The 17,459-nt window shown below is 39.8% G+C and overlaps 1 protein-coding gene across 2 annotated transcripts in view; it reads left to right on the top strand.

Annotated features, from left to right (window-relative positions):
- The window catches only part of CDH18 (cadherin 18), a 973,183-nt gene that overhangs the window by 260,365 nt on the left and 695,359 nt on the right, over positions 1-17,459 (top strand). The gene's annotated exons all lie outside the window — the stretch shown is intronic.

The following is a 17,459-nucleotide window of genomic DNA, read 5'->3' as shown; positions in this document are numbered from 1 at the left end:
ATCTTTCTCTGGCTTCACTAGAGCAGGCTTCAACAATCTTCTTTTTGATTGTCTAAGCTTCTAATTGTATCTTTATTTCATTGCAGGGACATTTTCAAGTTCCCTTTTGCATTTTTTTTTCCAAATTGTAATCAGATTGGGGTTAACTGGGTTATTTTATTAGAAACTCCAAGAAAGGGGAAGGATCCATGTTATAAAATTGTGGGATGAGATATTTGGATGTCATTGAGAATTGATTTAGTACACTTTTCCATTTCAACCTCATTCTTTCCAAATAGAAAGGGTTAAACATTCAGAACTATTATGACTGTGTGGGTTTGAAACTATAAAACATTTTCCCTGCTGAAATTGAAATATATGATTCAAACTATTCAGAACAAATTAGTCCAATATGGACAATCTAGCGGAACATAATAAGTAAACTTTTGAAGCATGTGTTCATAGGACCTTGTTGGTTAAAATAAACTGTGAGTATATGCTTCCATTGAAGTCAATGGAAGAATTTGCTTTAGACCAGGCCATCAGTTCATATTTCTATCTACACCCTAGTTGTCATCTCTTACTCTGGATCAATTTAAATATAAAAAACTTACTGTGGATCATCGGTTTTATGATTAATAAATTTAATAATGTTATCAGATCTATTTATCAATCTTAATTTTTTCCCCACTGTGATCATTTTTGGACAGTTCTGACTGCATTGTGATCAGAATTTTGTAAGGTAGTATATCAGTTTAATAAGTATTAGGGCTGTCAAGTGATTAAAAAAATAATCACAATTAATCGCACAAATAATCAATAGAATATCACTTATTTCAATATTTTGGATGTTTTTACACTTTGAAATACATTGATTTCAATTACAACACAGAATACAAAATGTACAGTGCTCACTTTATACAGTATTTTTTATTACAAGTATTTGCACTGTAAAAAAACGAAAATAGTATTTTTCAATTCACCTCATACAAGTACTGTAGTGCAATCTTTTTGTTGTAAAAGTGCAACTGACAAATGTAGATTTTTTTTGTTACATAACTGCACTCAAAAACAAAACAGTGTCAAACTTCAAGTCCACTCAGTCCTACTTCTTGTTCAGCCAATCATTAAGACAAAGAAATTTGTTTACATTTACAGGAGATAATGCTGCCCTCTTCTTATTTACAATGTCACCAGAAAGAGAGAACATGCATTTGCATGACACTTTTGAAGCTGGTATTTACATGCCTTCATGCTTTGGCTGCCATTCCAGAGGATATGCTTCCATGCAGATGATTCTCGTTAAAAAAATAATGTGTTAATTAAATTTGTGACTGAACTCCTTGGGTGAGAATTGTATGTCCCCTGCCCTTTTTACCCACATTATGCCATTTATTTCATGTTATAGCAGTCTCGGATGATGACCCAGAGCATGTTTATTTTAAGAACACTTTCACTGCAGATTTCACAAAACGCAAAGAAGGTACCAATGTGAGATTTCTAAAGATACCTACAGCATTGGACCCAAGGTTTAAGAATCTGAAGTGTTTTCCTTGATCTGAGAGGGACGAGTTATGGAGCATGCTTTCATAAGTCTTAAAAGAGTAACACTCCGATATGGAAACAGAACCACCAAAAAAGAAAAGCAAACTTCTGCTGATGGCATCTGACTCACATAATGAAAATGAACATGCATTGGTCCTCACTGCTTTGGATTGTTATCGACCAGAACCAGTAATCAGCTTGGACACATGTCCCTTGGCATGGTGGTTGAAGCATGAAAGGACATATGCGCATCTGGCATGTAAATATCTTGTAACATCAGCTGCAACAGTGCCATGAGAATGCCTGTTCTCACTTTCAGGTGACACTTTAAACAAGAAGCAGGCAGCATTATCTTCTGCAAATGTAAACAGACTTTTTGTCTGAGTGATTGGCTGAACAAGAATTAGGACTAAGTGGACTTATAGGCTCTGAAGTTTTACATTGCTTTGTTTTTGAGTGAAGTTATGTAACAAAAAAAATCTACATTTATCAGTTGCACTTTCACAACAAAGACAATACAATATGTATGAGGTGAATTGAAAAAGACTATTTCTTTTGTTTATAATTTTTGCAGGGCAAATATTCGTAATAAAAATTTACAATTTGATTTCAGTTACAACACAGAATAAAAAAGAATTTGAAGAACAGCTAGCCAAAGACTCAAAAAGCAGTAGCAATTTTTTTTTAAGTACATCAGAGCAGGAAGCCTGCTAAACAACCAGTGGGGGCACTGGAAGATTGAGATGCTAAAGGAGCACTCAAAGAAGATAAGGCTATTACAGACAAACTAAATGAATTCTTTGCATGGGTCTTCAAGGCTGAGGATGTGAAGGAGATTCCCAAACCTGAGCCATTCTTTTTAGATTACAAATTTGAGGAGTTGTCCCATATTGAGGTGCCATTAGAGAAGGGTTTGGAACAAATTGATAAACTAAACAGTAATAAGTCACCAGGACTAGATGGTATTTACCCAAGAGTTCTGAAAGAACTCAAATGTGAAATTGCAAAACTACTAACTGTAGTCTCTAATGTATCATTTAAAACAGCTTCTGTAGCAAATAACTGGAGGATAGCTAACATGACACAAGTTTTTAAAAAGGTCTCCAGAGGTGATCTCAGCAATTATAGGCCGATAAGCCTGACGTCAGTACCGGGCAAACTGGTTGAAACTATAGTAAAGAACAAAATTGTCAGACACATAGATGAACATAATTTGTTGGGGAAGAGTCAACATGTTTTTTGTAAAGGGAAAGTCATGGCTCACAAATCTACTAGAATTCTTTGAGAAGGTCAACAAGCATGTGGACAAGGGGGATCCAGTGGATATAGTGTACTTAGATTTTTGGAAAGCCTTTGGACAAGGTACCAAAGGCTTGTAAGCAAAGTAAGTTGTCATGGAATAACAGAGAAGGCCCTCTTATTGATTGGTAACTGGTTAAAAGATAGGAAACAAAGGGTAGGTATAAATGGTCATTTTTCAGAATGGAGAGTGGTAAATAGTGGTGTCCCTCTGAGGTCCATACTGGGAGCAGTCCTATTCAACATATTGATAAATGATCTGGAAAAAGAGGTAAATAGTGAGGTGGCAAAATTTGCAGATGATACAAAATTACTCAAGATAGTTAAGTCCAGAGCAGACTGAAGAATTACAAGAATCTCACAAATCTGAGTGACTTGGCAACAAAATGGAAAAAGAAATTCAATGTTGATAAATGCAAAGTAATTCACATTGGAAAACATAATCCCAACTATACATATTAAAGGATGGAGTCTAAATTAGCTGTTACCACTCAAAAAAGAGATATTGGAGTCATTGTGGATAGTTCTCCGAAAACATCCAGTCAATGTGCAGAGGCAGTCAAAAAAGAAAACAGAATGTTTGGAATCATTAAGAAAAGGATAGATATAAAAGACAGAAAATATCATATTGCCTCTATATAAATCTAGGGTACACCCACATCTTGAGTACTGCATGTAGATGTGGTCACCCCATCTCAAAAAAATATCTTGGAATTGGAAAGTGTTCAGAAAAGGCAACAAAAATGATTAGGGGTCTGGAACAACTGCCATATGAGGAGATTTTAATACGACTCGGACTTTTCATTTTGGAAAAGAGACGACTAATGGAGGCTATGATTGAAGTCTATAAAATCATGACTGGTGTGGAGAAAGTAAATAAGGAAGTGTTATTTATTCATCATGGCACAAGAACTAAGGGTCAGCAAATGAAATTAATAGGCACCAGATTTAAAACAAACACAAGGAAGTATTTTTTCACACAATGCAACCTGTGGAACTCCTTGCCATAGGATGTTGTGAAGGCCAAGACTATAACAGGGTTAAAAAAATCACCTAAAATACATTCATGGAGGATAGGTCCATCCATGGCTATTAGCCAGAATGGACAGCAATGGTGTCCTTAGCCTCTGTTTGTCAGAAACTGGGAATGGGCGAAAGGGGATGGATCACCTGATGATTACCTGTTCTGTTCATTCCCTCTGGTGCACCTGGCATTGGCCACTGCTGAAAGACAGAGTTCTGGGCTACATGGACCTTTGTTATGACCCAAGATGGCCGTACTTATGTTCTCATGTAATATAATATATATGAAAATGTAGAAAAAACATCCAAAATATTTGATAGATTTTAAATGGTATTCTATTGTTTAACAGTGTGATTAAAACCATGATTAATCATGATCAATTTTTTATCACAATTAATTTTTTGAGTTAAGCTCATGACTTAACTGTGATTAATCGAGAGCCCTAATAATTATCAGATTTGAACACTGGAGGATGAATGTCTGAGTTCATTTTTGTGGTCTTTAAACAGAAATGTCAAACAGCATTTGACTAAGAGTTTGGCTCACTGTCTGGCTGTGAAGAAGGCACGATAGAATACCGAGTTATTTTAATAGGTTAGTGCCTTCTTTTTCTGTGATATAATTAGAACAAACTAAATTATCAAAGGATGATTTCTGTTGCCATAGGACAACTACGTCAGCAGCATCACTATAGCAGTTCTTTTGACAGCCCAGATCAATTGTTTGTCAACAGAAACTAAGAAAGCATTTTTTTAAAATATATTGAGATTTGTTTAAAATGCACAAATCAACAGCTCAGTGTATGTGCAAATTTTAATACATTAATTAAGGCAGTAGTATTTACAAAATGGCTCAGTGCCACTGGAGACCTCTTCCAGCCATGCTCTTCAGAGATTCATGAAATACCCAGTCCTGTGTCCCCAAGAACAGCTAGTAAAACAGTTTTCTGCTGACTTTGGGAAGCAAAAATGAAAATGTTGGTAGATATAGACTAAGATTAGTGTGGCATCTGAGGAGAAATGTGAGGTTAGACAAGAATAGAATAGATTTGATCAGGGCCGGCTCTAACTTTTTTGCCACCCCAAGCAAACCCCCCACCCAATCCCTCCGAGAACCCCCGCTGCCCCTCCTCAGAGCACCACGCCACCTGAAGCCTGCCCCTCAGAGCACTGCATCAAGGCCCCCCCCCCCTCGAACACCGCGGTGTCAAGCCCCCGCCCCCCCGAGCACCATGCCACCCAAAGCCCGGCCGCCCCCCCGAGCGCCGACCGCCCGACGAGCACCACCCAACCCCGAGCTGCCGTGCTGTGGAAACAAAAGAAAACCCTCCTAGCCGCTGCCTGTACAAACCAAAAAAAACTAAAATAAAAATGCCCAAAGGTGCCACCCAAGCATGTATTTGGTCAGCTGGTGCCTGGAGATGCCCTGGATTTGATCATATCTTATTCATAATCAACTTTTCTAATTTTACGTGCCTAGAGTGCTCTGCAAGGACGAGGCGCAACACACACACAGTAAGTTATTTGGCTTTATGAAGGTAAAGTGACACTCCGCAACGTAGGAAGGGACCCTGGGCGTTGCTGTCACTTAGCGGGGAAGTCCACAGCACCGAAGCTCAGCTCGCCTGGGTCGGAGTCCAAAAGGCGGACCGGGAAGCATACAGCTATATATACACAATACAAAACAACTCATACAATGCAAAAAGGGACTTCCCCACAGGCTGATGTCCGCTTCCTAAGCCATACAAACTGGTTTCAACCAGTTAAAAGCAAGTTATAAATGGCTGATGTGTCCAATGACCGGCCAATTAGCAACAGTGGGCCTCTTCCACAAGCGCGCCGAGAAAGCGGAGACACCCTAGCTAGGCCGTACACAGTCCTTCCGTAGCCCTACACTTAGTGCTTCAATTTATGTTTGAACTTCGTTTTTATGTTTTGAGGGATGTATGTCAACAGATAAGAGAAATAACAGGTAATGAAGAGGGATATGATAGAGGTCTAATAAAATCATGAGTGGCATAAGTAATAAGGAATGTTATTTTCATAACAAGAACAAGGCCACCAAATGAAATTAATAGGTAGCAGGTTTAAAACAAACACAAGAAAGTATTTTTTCACACAACGCACTGTCAACCTCTGGAACTCCTTGCCAGAGGGTGTTGTGAAGGCCAATACTATAATGGGGTTCAAAAGAGAGCTAGATAGATTCTTGGGAGATAGCCATTGATGAACCTATTAGCCAGGATGGGCAGGAATCGTGTCCCTAGCCTCTATTTGCAGGAAGCTGGCACTGGGTGACAGGTTATCATCAAGTGATCCATGACGTGTCTGTTCATTCCCTTTGGGGCACCTGCCATTGGACACTGTCAGGGGACAGGATACTGGACTTGATGGATCTTTAGTCTGACCCAGTATGGCCGTTCTTATGTCACTTTTTTGTGAGACCCATATCCTTTGAAATTAAAAGAAAAGAAAACAATTCAGTGGGGGATTTTAGCCTTCAGTTCTCTGTTTTACTGCATTGAGTGAATAGTGTTGATGTTGCGGGAAAAAACCTGCTCTCTGTGCTACATCATCTGTTTTAGTTTGTGTGTTTCCACAAGTATGTGGTGATGTTGTCCAGTACCGAGGGAGAGAATAAAGGAATTTCTACTATTATCCAGTTGAAAGAGTTCTTCATTTAGCTCAAGGAGGGAGTGGCTTGTAATTTTCAAGATGAATAGTTAGGGTTCTAGTCCCAGCTCATCATGTATGTCTGATCTATATGAGAATTGTTTCCATAGTCATCCTCAAATAGATTTGTTAGATTAGTCTCTTTAGCACTAGCAAAATCATATTTCTGTCCACTTCCACTGAACAAAGCCATAAAGATTTCTGAGAAAGAAATCACATTTTCTGAGGAATTCTGTCAAAGCAGCCTCCCAAGTGTGCACTTTAACAAAATGGAGATCCCCGTCAACATTGCAGGGGCCATAGAACTCAGTTGCTCGACGAGACTATAATTTTCTGTGACATCGTGAGGATGGGATCTTGAAGAGGACCAGAATTACATCACTGTTAGGCTTTATTTTTGCCCAGGCAGTGACAGGAGTAAGATAACTTCAGAAATAAAATATATACCTTGTTGTTTTGTGTGAAGCAGAGAAAAATATTAACCTGTAAAAACAAGTAGAAGGAAATATAAATAACCTTATTTTAGAGCTGGGACCAATCAGTAAATTTTAATCTGAAGCCATGTTTTGGATTCACGCAAGTACACACAGTATGATGGGTGTTTAGAGCTGAGGTTGGGGTTCAGAGCGCAGCCTGCGAGGCGGCATAGCTGTGGGGGAGGTAGGATGGGAGGGAGGGGCCGACGACTAGGCTCCCCAATTGGAAGCTTAGGGGCTGAGCAAGACGGTCCGTGGGCCGGATGTGGCCCGCGGGCCATAGTTTGCCCACGTCTGCTCTAGGCCATAGAAATTCCTGACATGTCCATCTTAAAATCTCAGCTGTAAAGTTGCATTAAAACAGTCCCTTTTTGTCTACTTTGTTTTGGTTTGGTTTTTAAGCTGGGACTTTTTAAAGAGAGTATAAAAAGAGTATCACAACTGAGCTTATTTGAATACAGGATGTATCATCGCAAAAAAAGCCAAAGAATGCATATGTCTGTATGCTGTAATTGTGAGGAACACTAACAGGGAGTCTGTATGTCTGAACTCTGTCTCTTGGTTACGTATTAAAAATTTAGTGAAAAATCTTGTACTGCACATGTACAACATATGACTTCCATCTCATTATTTCTAAACCAGTTTTCTTTAAATATGTCAGTGACATTTTTCCTCATTAAGGCATCCCTGGAAGGTCTGATATCTTAAAAATGAAGTGATTTTGAGACACTAAAGTTAATTAAAATCTGATTTTTCTTAAAGCATAAAACCCACATTTTTTTCCATTCTTGCATAATTTATAAATAGCTAAATAGAATTTTACCAATCTTTCCAAAACTATTTCCCTATGGGCTGAGAACAAGCATAAGAAATTTCAGCCAAAAGTATGTTTTTTTTGTTTTGGTTTGTTTTTTCCAAAAGCACTTGAATGGGGGCTTTTTCCAAAATTTCTCCTCAATCATAACTACATTTACTCTGACAATATAAGCTCTGAATTTGGCAAAATGAAAAAATAAATCTCAAAGATTGCTGTTCAAATGTGACTTTGAGATTTTTTGCATATCTCTATTTTGTCAGCAGCTACATTAGAACTAAAGACAATCTGAAAGTTTAATATGTTGTGGACTAAATGACAAATGAGCTATTTGTAGTGTTAACTAAATTAGAACAGATCCTGCAACTGTCAATAAGCAGTAGTCAAATACAAGTAGAAGAAACACACAATGCTTTATTTTTTTTTTCAGAATGTTATTAGAGTTGGTTTTCCTCACTTATTTCAATAGATTACAGGTAAATTGACCATTTGAAACTCTTCCCCTTTTAAAAAAGAGGTGTAAATTATCTAATGGTTTTATGCATTTTTGTTAGTATTTGCTTAACAGTTATGCTTAAGGATTTAAAATAAAATTAAAAAACAAACAAACAAAAAAATCAGACCTATAGCACAAATGACACCAAATAATACTTAACACATATATATAAATGAAAAGCACTATTATATCTCACACCAATCTGAACACCACTGCTCTATAGCTTGTGATGAGAAGAAACTCTTAGAAGTCCGAGGAAGAGGTAATGATGTGGAAATGCTCACAACAATGTAATTTGCTATGCCAGTCAACATGCTGTAGCATGTAATCTGCTTTTACCAGTTCACCTCTGCTGACTAGTGTGGAGGGGATGTTCCCTTCAGCAGCGGCTCCAGACACCAGCGCTCTAAGTGAGTGCCTAGGGCTGCAGGCCACGGTGGGTGCCCCACCAGTCCCTGAGAGGGAGGCAGTCAAGCAGCCTTCGGCAGCATGCCTGCGGGAGGTCCACCGGTCCCGCGGCTTCAGCGGCAGTTCGGCGGCGGGTATGCCAAATCCACGGGACCAGGGACCTCCCGCAGGCATGCCGCCGAAGGCGGCCTGACTGCTGTGCTTGGGGCAGCAAAAAAGCTAGAGCCACCCCTCGTTCCCTTGTCTTTGTCTCACTCCTCTTTGTTCCAATAAGTTTTCTATTGCCTTTGTTGGCCCTAGAGAATTTAATAGAGACTTATAACCTTTGTATTTCATTTTCAAACCAAACTAAAGGATTATATTGCTTGGACATCATTCTTTAAATAATTTGCATAATATAAAACATTAAATTCACTTTTGTTTGGATAATTTCCAGAGATTCCTATTGGTTTCATCCTTATAAAATTCTATAGGAGTTGTCCACATGAATTAAAATTATGCCTGATCCCTACATACTGGTGAGGTTGATTCCTGGTTCCTTCTTGCCATGTTCAGCGAACTTATGCATGGCAATGTTGGATCTAATAAGCTTTAGGGTTCATCCATCAGATAAATCAGTAAGTACATAGAAAGTATAGATTTATGGCTTTGTACTTTAGTTTAATTCAATGCTTGATATACAGTACAGCTTCAATTATCTGAATGTCATGGGGGACAATGAATAAATGTGAATAACTAAGGTATTTTTTTCTGTGATTAATAGGTGTCAAGGCACATGATCCTGCTTTGGATACCCACCTTTCCAATAATTGGGATCAAATAATTGTATTTCTACTGAATATGACATGAGTGTCCTTCAAATCTTCAGATTATAGCATGCAATATAATTATAGCACACAATTACCTAGTATAAATTCATGTCTGTCGACCAGTGTGATTGTTTTACTGGATGCTACCCACCTAAAACCCTTACAGACTCTTTGTCAAGTAACACATGTTCCAGGATATGTATTCACATTATCAGCATCAGTGAAAAACATTTTGGGTGAAATCCTTGCCCAAATGAAGTCAGTGGCAAAACTCCCATTGATTTCAATGTGGCCAACATTTCTCCCTTCAGTTCCGTCTTCCAGCAACACTGATCACACATAAAAAAACAAACTACTCCTCCCTCTCCAAAAAACCCCAAAACCAACCAAACAAAAAACACCACACACTTTCCTCAGTTTTTGCCAAGCATGTGAGTGGCATTTTTTTTTTAATGTTGCTTTGCCCAAAGAACTGCAGTAGAAGGTCTAATTTTGTTTTCTTTTTTCAAGGTGAATTAGTGCATATAAAAGAAATTCCCTCTTCACTCAAACCTCTTGCAAACACTTTTTTTTTCATATGGAAGTGTTTGGTTCATTTTGGTTACCTGTTACTCTTCACTTTTTCTGGAGCCAAAAAAGGAAATTTGCTTTCACTATTTCTATTCCAACTTGAAGAAAGCAGTTCCAGAATTCTAAGAAGGAATCCCTAATCTAATGAGATTTCTAAACTGATTTTACAGGGTTGCCCAAAAGGTTGGGATTAGATACTTATGATGAGTATCCAAACTTCTGAATATTCATTTGAAGCAAACTTGAAATTCAAAGTTAAGCTCTGGAAGTGTAAGTCCAGACAAATAAAAAATAAAGGAAAGCTCTAACTTGGAAAATGAAACTGGCAAGTTTTACGCATTTCTATTAATCACAAACAGAGCCTCACTTCTGCTAAATCAATCCCTCTGCTATAAACATCAGGCTCAATGCTATTGACTGTAATCAGTCTTCAGCTGTTCACATGTCAGATGAACCATTATAAATATTTTAATTGTGACCTCTTCTCATTTAATGCCTGATGATGACCAACCCAACCCCACTTTGGTCTTGGGACTTTACCAGAAAGAAAACATACAAATGCAAAGATTAATTAAATTGAAATGTGTAGCAATCTTTGTTCTTGCATAGTTAATTAGATTGCATGGCACTAGAAAAGTAATAAGGGCACTTTTGTGAACAGCCTAACAATATATTGTATTATCATTTTTCTTGGCCATCATGCTTGGATTGCCTGGAGAAAATTCATTGTTAATAATCTGAAAGTGAATTAATTTTCAGCAACTCTTCATTTTAGAATACAGAATTAGATAAATCTAATTAAAATACACTACAGCATATGTATGTCTTCACTGGAAATAGATAAACAAAGAGTAAGATCTTTTCAGTCCATTTTGGTTTCCTTCAGTGGATCCTCTCCCGCTTATCTTTCCTCTGGCAGTTAGTTTTTTTGTCCTCTTTACAGCACACAAGTAATACTAAATTTAGGCTAAAGAATGCTAAATAAAGGCTTCATTTAAGAGGAATTCTTGTAAGAGGAATTATGCAGTATATCTGTAAGGCAAGCATGAAGTTAGCTAAACAAGAAATACGGAAAAATATTCTCTCTCATTTTTATGTTAATTTAATCATCCTCTTGAATCTGATGAAGAGACAATCTTATGTGATGACATTGACTTTCCAAATTCTTTGTCTGGAAGACAGCAAATTTTCAGGACCTGTGACTTTAATTGCTTTGATCTAAAAACAAACCTTGACTAATTGTTCATGCTGAAATGCCACAAGATTAATTTAGCAAACATATGAAAACAAATGCAGGAAGAAAATAAAAGTTACACCACCCATTAGTCAGAAATACAAATTTTAATGATTATATAATTTTAATGAACAGTGTGTGCAAGGCTAACTATGGCTTTTGAAAGCCTTCCACTGATTATTGTCATTGTATCTGGCAGAATGCAAGATTCTCACAGTGTGATGCCCTATTAGTTTAATAAATGTCAAGGATACAAATAAGAATTGTTCATATGGTAGTGAATCCAAATGTTTTTCCCTTCAATTTGATTTCAGTCATTACCAGCCTTGTGGATTATTTGTTTCCACAAAAATGACTCATAGATGAAGAAGAATGAGCGGATGTTGTTTTCCATTGTCTTTTTCTGAGTGAACATTTATTTTAGTATAACTGGACTGTATGTAGGTATATGCGGACCTGTGCTTTTTAGCTATGTGCATACATATATAACGTGTATATATACAAAGTTTTTTCTCAGTTTGATGTTAATGTAAACCATAGGCATATGTAAACTCCATCAATAATTGTAAGCAAGTAAATCTATCTCTAAATCTACAATTTGTATATATAGATCAACTGTTGCCTTTTTCTCTAATGAAATTTGTAGATTTTCTTTCTAAATTATCCTCCTCCAAGTCCACCTCTGATAAAAAAGATGACATATTCTTCAAAAGAACTAGCAATGTAAAATGCAGGCCATCAGGCATTTATAACAGAAGTCTGTGCATTCTGATTACCCTATTGAGATGGGGGGAGGGGGGAGATACATATTTCACATTCAAATTTACTCCACAAAGGGGTCAATGCTTAAAGGAGAGGCATCACTTCCATTCTTCAGTTAACCTGTCTTTAAATTGTAATCCCATAATCTACTCTTCTGTAGAAATAATGACATTTGTTATAATTACAGAAGTGTTCTGAGAATAGTAAAAGTTTATTCAATGAGTAAGTGGAAGGATGTTCTTGGCATATGTCTTGCAGAATGACCTCACTGCACATTAAGTAGACAGGGTCATTGGCTGGCTTGTTGGAAAAGGTGTGTGCCCCCTTTCAGGACTAGAGAGCCAGGGAGTGACTTTTGACTGCAGCGACAGACCAGGGCAGCAAGGGACACTAATCCGTCATGACCCCAGATGACCAGAAGAAAAAGAGGACTATATAGTTTCATGCTGGTGCAGGAAAAGTCCTCTTGTATGTGGACCAAGTGAAATGGCACCCACCCTTCCATGTATTGAGGTGATGAAATACCAGGCTTTGTGAGGGCCTGCTGTGTGCATTGTGCTAGTCACTCCTTTCTTGGGGGCTAGAAAGGAATTTTTCCCTCACCACCAAATTGGCCAAGGTGAAAGTGATTTGTTGTTAGTTTTTTTGCTTTTTCCAAAGCAGTTGTTTTTGTTTTTGGGAACGGGGGTATTAGTTGGGCAAACATGAAATGAGACTTAAGTCAGTGATTTTGCAACTCATTATGGAAACTTGGGGCAGATTCCAGTGCAATTGCTCAATACAGAAGGGATACCATGATCAGATAAAATGGATTGGTAAAGGATTTAAAGGAAGCATTTTTAAAAGAGCAGAAACAGGGGTTTGGGGGCTCCTATGACTGGTATGGCAGGAAACCAACACCTCCTCTTCTTTATATCATAGAATCATAGAATCAAAAGGTTGGAAGGGACCTCATGAGGTCATCTAGTCCAACCCCCTGCTAAAGGCAGGACCATTTTCCCTAAATAATCCCAGCCAGGGTGCGGTCTAGCCGGACGGACCTTAAATATCTTCTCAAAGATGGAGATTCTTACCACCTCCCTAGGATACACCCATTCCAATACTTCACCCACTCTCCTAGTCAGAAAGTTTTTTCTAATATCCAGCCTCGACTTCCGCAACTTAGCAACTTCAAACCATTGCTCCTTGTTCTGTCCTCCTGTCACCACTGAGAACAGCCATAGCTCCCTCCTCCTTGAGCATTCCCTTCAAGTAGTTGAAGGCTTGCTACTCAAATCCCCCCTTTAAGTCTTCTCTTACTGCAGGCTAAATAAGCCCAGTTCCTTCGAGGTCTCTCTTCTTAATGTCATGTGCTCCAGTCCTCTAATCATTTTTGTTTTCCCTACCGCTGGACTCTCTCCAATTTGTTTCCACGTTCCTTTTGTTAGTGTGTCCGCCCAAAAACTGAGCACACATATTCAGATGCTGGCGCTCACCAGTGTCCGAATGGAGGGGAATTAATCACATCCCTCGATTCTTGCTGGGCAACAAACTCCTACTAATTACAGCCAGTATGCTATTAGCCTTTTTGGCTACAAGAGCACACCTGTAAGGCTTTCATGTTCAACTATTCCATCTACCGTCAACCCCAAGATTCCTTTTCTTCCAGCACTGCTACTTTAGCCAAACAGTCCCCCCAGCTGTAGCAGTGATGCGGGTTTTGTCTGTCCTGAAGTGAGGACTTTGCACTCTAGTCCTTTGTTGAACTTCATTGAGGTCTCTTGTGGCCACTTCTCCAATTGTTCTAAGTCTCCCTAATGCCTATCCACTGCCCTCCAGCGTGTCCACCCACTCCCCAAATTGGTGTTCATCCTGCAAATTACTTAATGGTGCAAGCTATCCCAATCATCAAGATTCTTAATGAAGGCTGACATTGAAGTAGAAGCGCCCTAAGCACAGACCCTGGGGCACACCACTTGTTACTGGTTGCCAACTAGATAGTGTTGCCATTTGAATACCTACTTTGCTAGCCGTTGATTCAACCATGTTTTCTATCCACTTCACAGTCCATTCCTTCCAACCCATACATTCCTTAGTTTGCTGATGAGAATGCTGTGGGGATACAGTGTCAAAAGCCTTACTAAAGTTCAAGGTATACAAGCATCAACACTTTGCCCCATCCACAAGTCCAGTCATCTCATTCATAGAAGCAATCAGGTTGGTCAGGGCATGATTTACCCTTGGTTAATCCAGTGCTGACTGCTACTGATCACTTGGTTTTCCTCTAAGTGGTTCAGGGATGGATTCTTCAGCACCTGCTCCATGATTTTTCCAGGGATTTTGAGGTTGAGACTGATTTGGTCTGTAGTACCCTGATCTTCCTTTTTCCCTTTGTTCAAAGATAGGTACTATAATTGCTTCTTCTTCCAGTCCTCTGGGGACCTCTCCTGTTCGCCATGAATTTTCAGAAGCTAATGTTCAACGGCTATGCAATCACATCACTAAACTCCCTCAGCACCCGTCGGATGCAGTTCGTCCAGTCCCCATAGACTTGTGCAGCTTCTAACGTCTTTAAGTAGATCCCGAACTGCCACCTATGTCACAGTTGTGCTGCTCTCCTCCTGTCCTCTCTGCGTTCCCCAGTTGCTAGATAGTCTGGAGTGATCCTGCCCGTAAAGACTGAAGTGAAGGAAGGAATTGAGTACTTCAGCCTTTTCCATATCTTCCACCCACTAGGATACCTGCTCATTGCAGTAAGGGACCTACACCATCCCTAGTCTCTTCTCTGTTGCTAATACTTGTAACCCTTCTATTACTCCTTCACCATCCCTTGTGCTAGTTTCAACTCAAATTGCCCTTTTGGCCTTTCTGAATTCAATATCCCATTGCAGGCCCGGCAATAATCTTATATGCCTCCCAGTCATCTGTCCAAGCTTCCATTTTTTTGTAAGCTTCCTTCTTTTAGCTTCAGCTACACACTTGAGGTTCCCTTGTTAGCCATGTCTGGGCATTTCTACGGCGGTGCTGTTCTTTCTGCACATCGGTTATGGTATTTTCCTGTGCTCTTTAGCATGGTTTTCTTTAAAAACTGCCAGCTCTCCTGGACACCCATCCCCTTCAGTTCAGCTTTCCAGGGAATCCTGCCCATCATTTTCTCTTTAGGAGCTTGAAATCCGCTTTTCTGAACATTCAGGGGTTTGCGTTCTGTTCTCTCCTTCTTCCTTCGACCAGGGTTCTGAACTTCTTACCATGTCATGATCACTGCTTGCCCAGGTTGCCGTTTCACCCTTACTTCCCCAATCAACCTTCTCTGTTTGTGAGCAGCGAGTCGAGAGACGCAAGGCCCTCGTTGGTTCCCAGAATTTCTACCAGAACGTTATTGTCCTCAGCGATCTCCAAAAACTTCCTGGATTGCCTGTGCACTGCTGTATTTCTCTCCCAGCAGATATCAGGATAATTGAAATCTCCCATGAGAACCAGGGCCTGTGATCTACAGACTTCTGCTAGTTGTCTGTAAAAAGCCTCATCCACCTCTTCTTTCTGGTCTGGTGGTCTGTAGCAGACACCCACCATAACATCCCCCTTGTGACATTCCCCTCTAAATTTAACCCAAAGACTTTCAACTGGCTCATTTCCAGTTTCGTAGTGGAGCTCTGAGCATTCATACAGCTCTTTTACATACAGTGCTACTCTTCCCCCTCTTCGCCCCTGCCTATCCTTCCTGAACAGCTTATACCCATCCATGGCAGTCCACATCCAACCTGCTGCTGGGACCTCACCATCCCCCCTTTAACCTTCATTCAAGGGGCATGGTGAGGTCCCAGCAGCAGGTTGGATGTGGACTAGGATGGGTAAAGATGAGGGATGATGGAAGCCCCCCAGCTACATACTGAAATGATTAGGGAATTGCCTTTACTGTATACGTTTATCTGCTGGTATTCTCGGACATTTAAGAATAAAGTTTCAGTCTAATTAAACCACATCCAGTGTCTCCTGTCCTCCTTTCGGCATAGCCAAACAACAGTTCTATTGCAGTGCATTATCTTGAATGAGCCTGTAGCATAAGGAGAGTTCTGCACTTGTTACAATCACTATTATTCTATATTCAATCTATTTCATTTCCAGATTGATTTTGAGGAAAGGAGATGGGTTAGTTAAGAAGTGGAAGGTGTTCTTAAATCTCTTCTTCAGAAGATGTTATTGAAGGTTCTTTCTGACAGTGACTTAAGGATACTCAAAAGACAAGATTTGTGTCAGGGTGTCACCTTTCTATTTCTGATCCAGAGATGGCTACAGTGGTTTGAATAAGATAAGAAGAGAAGCGGATCTTCTCACTAAGCTCAAATTGAACCATACCCAAAGTCTCCAGCAGGTTAAAAATGTTTGGATGAGGCTTTTAATTTATTGTGTGTGTGAGTCTCTAGAACCTGATCCGATGACAAATGAAGTCAGTGGGAGCCTAGGAGCTTGGAAGTGGATATGCTAAAGACTAAAGGAAGACTTATCCCATGGTATTTCTTGCTCAAGCAGATGCAAAAAAAATTGGAAATATCACAAGAGAGTGTTCTCATGAGATTTCCAGATGCAAAACTGATCTTCTCTTGTGCATAAAATTACTCATGGAAATAAGGATTGGCAGGATCAGGCCTCAATATTACAGAATCAAGCAGCTGATATCAAAGGAAAGCAGCCAGACTTTTGAATGCTTTCCAAAACTAAAGTGAACCTAACTTCCTTTGATATTTATCCAAGATACATCTGACTTCAAGATTAATCTGATATACATCAATAAGGGAAAAATAAATGTCATTTTGAAATATTATCAGTTTGTTAAAGCATGATTGTAATGAGGTTCACTTACCACTCTACCACCTCTTGCTGGCCATCCTGGGGATTAGCTCTGTTCGCCAATGCACCCTTCTCTGGTGGTGCCTCACTGCTGTCACTTTTGTTCCAGGACCCATGCCTTTCCAAGGCTCGAGGTGTCCTCTTCAGTGACACAGCCCTCCAGCCATGCCACACACCGTGCTCCCCCCTTCTGGAACTGGATCTGCAGTCCACTGTTCAGCCACTTCCCTTAGTGGCTACTGCAGCAAATTGTCTGGCCACTTCCTCTTGGCCCCAGCAGCCTTTTTGCCCTTGCCTCAGGGCCTCAGCCTGCAAACCCCAGCAACCAGCCAGGAGCTGTCTCTCACTCCCCTGGTCACTGCTCACAACACTGCTCTGTCCAGGATGCAGGCAGTTCTCTCAGCCCTCCAGAGACACAGTCCTTCCTCCCCACAGTCCCAGCAGAGAACTGTCCTCCTCTGTCCTGCAGCTCCATTTTTATATGGGCCTACTTGGCTCTGCTTGGCTATTTCCTTCAGCTCTTCTCTGATTGGCTGCCTCCTGC

This window comes from Chelonoidis abingdonii, chromosome 2 (assembly GCF_003597395.2).
Source record: "Chelonoidis abingdonii isolate Lonesome George chromosome 2, CheloAbing_2.0, whole genome shotgun sequence".
Classification (NCBI taxonomy): domain Eukaryota; kingdom Metazoa; phylum Chordata; order Testudines; family Testudinidae; genus Chelonoidis; species Chelonoidis abingdonii.
This window is presented reverse-complemented; position numbering and strand designations above follow the sequence as displayed.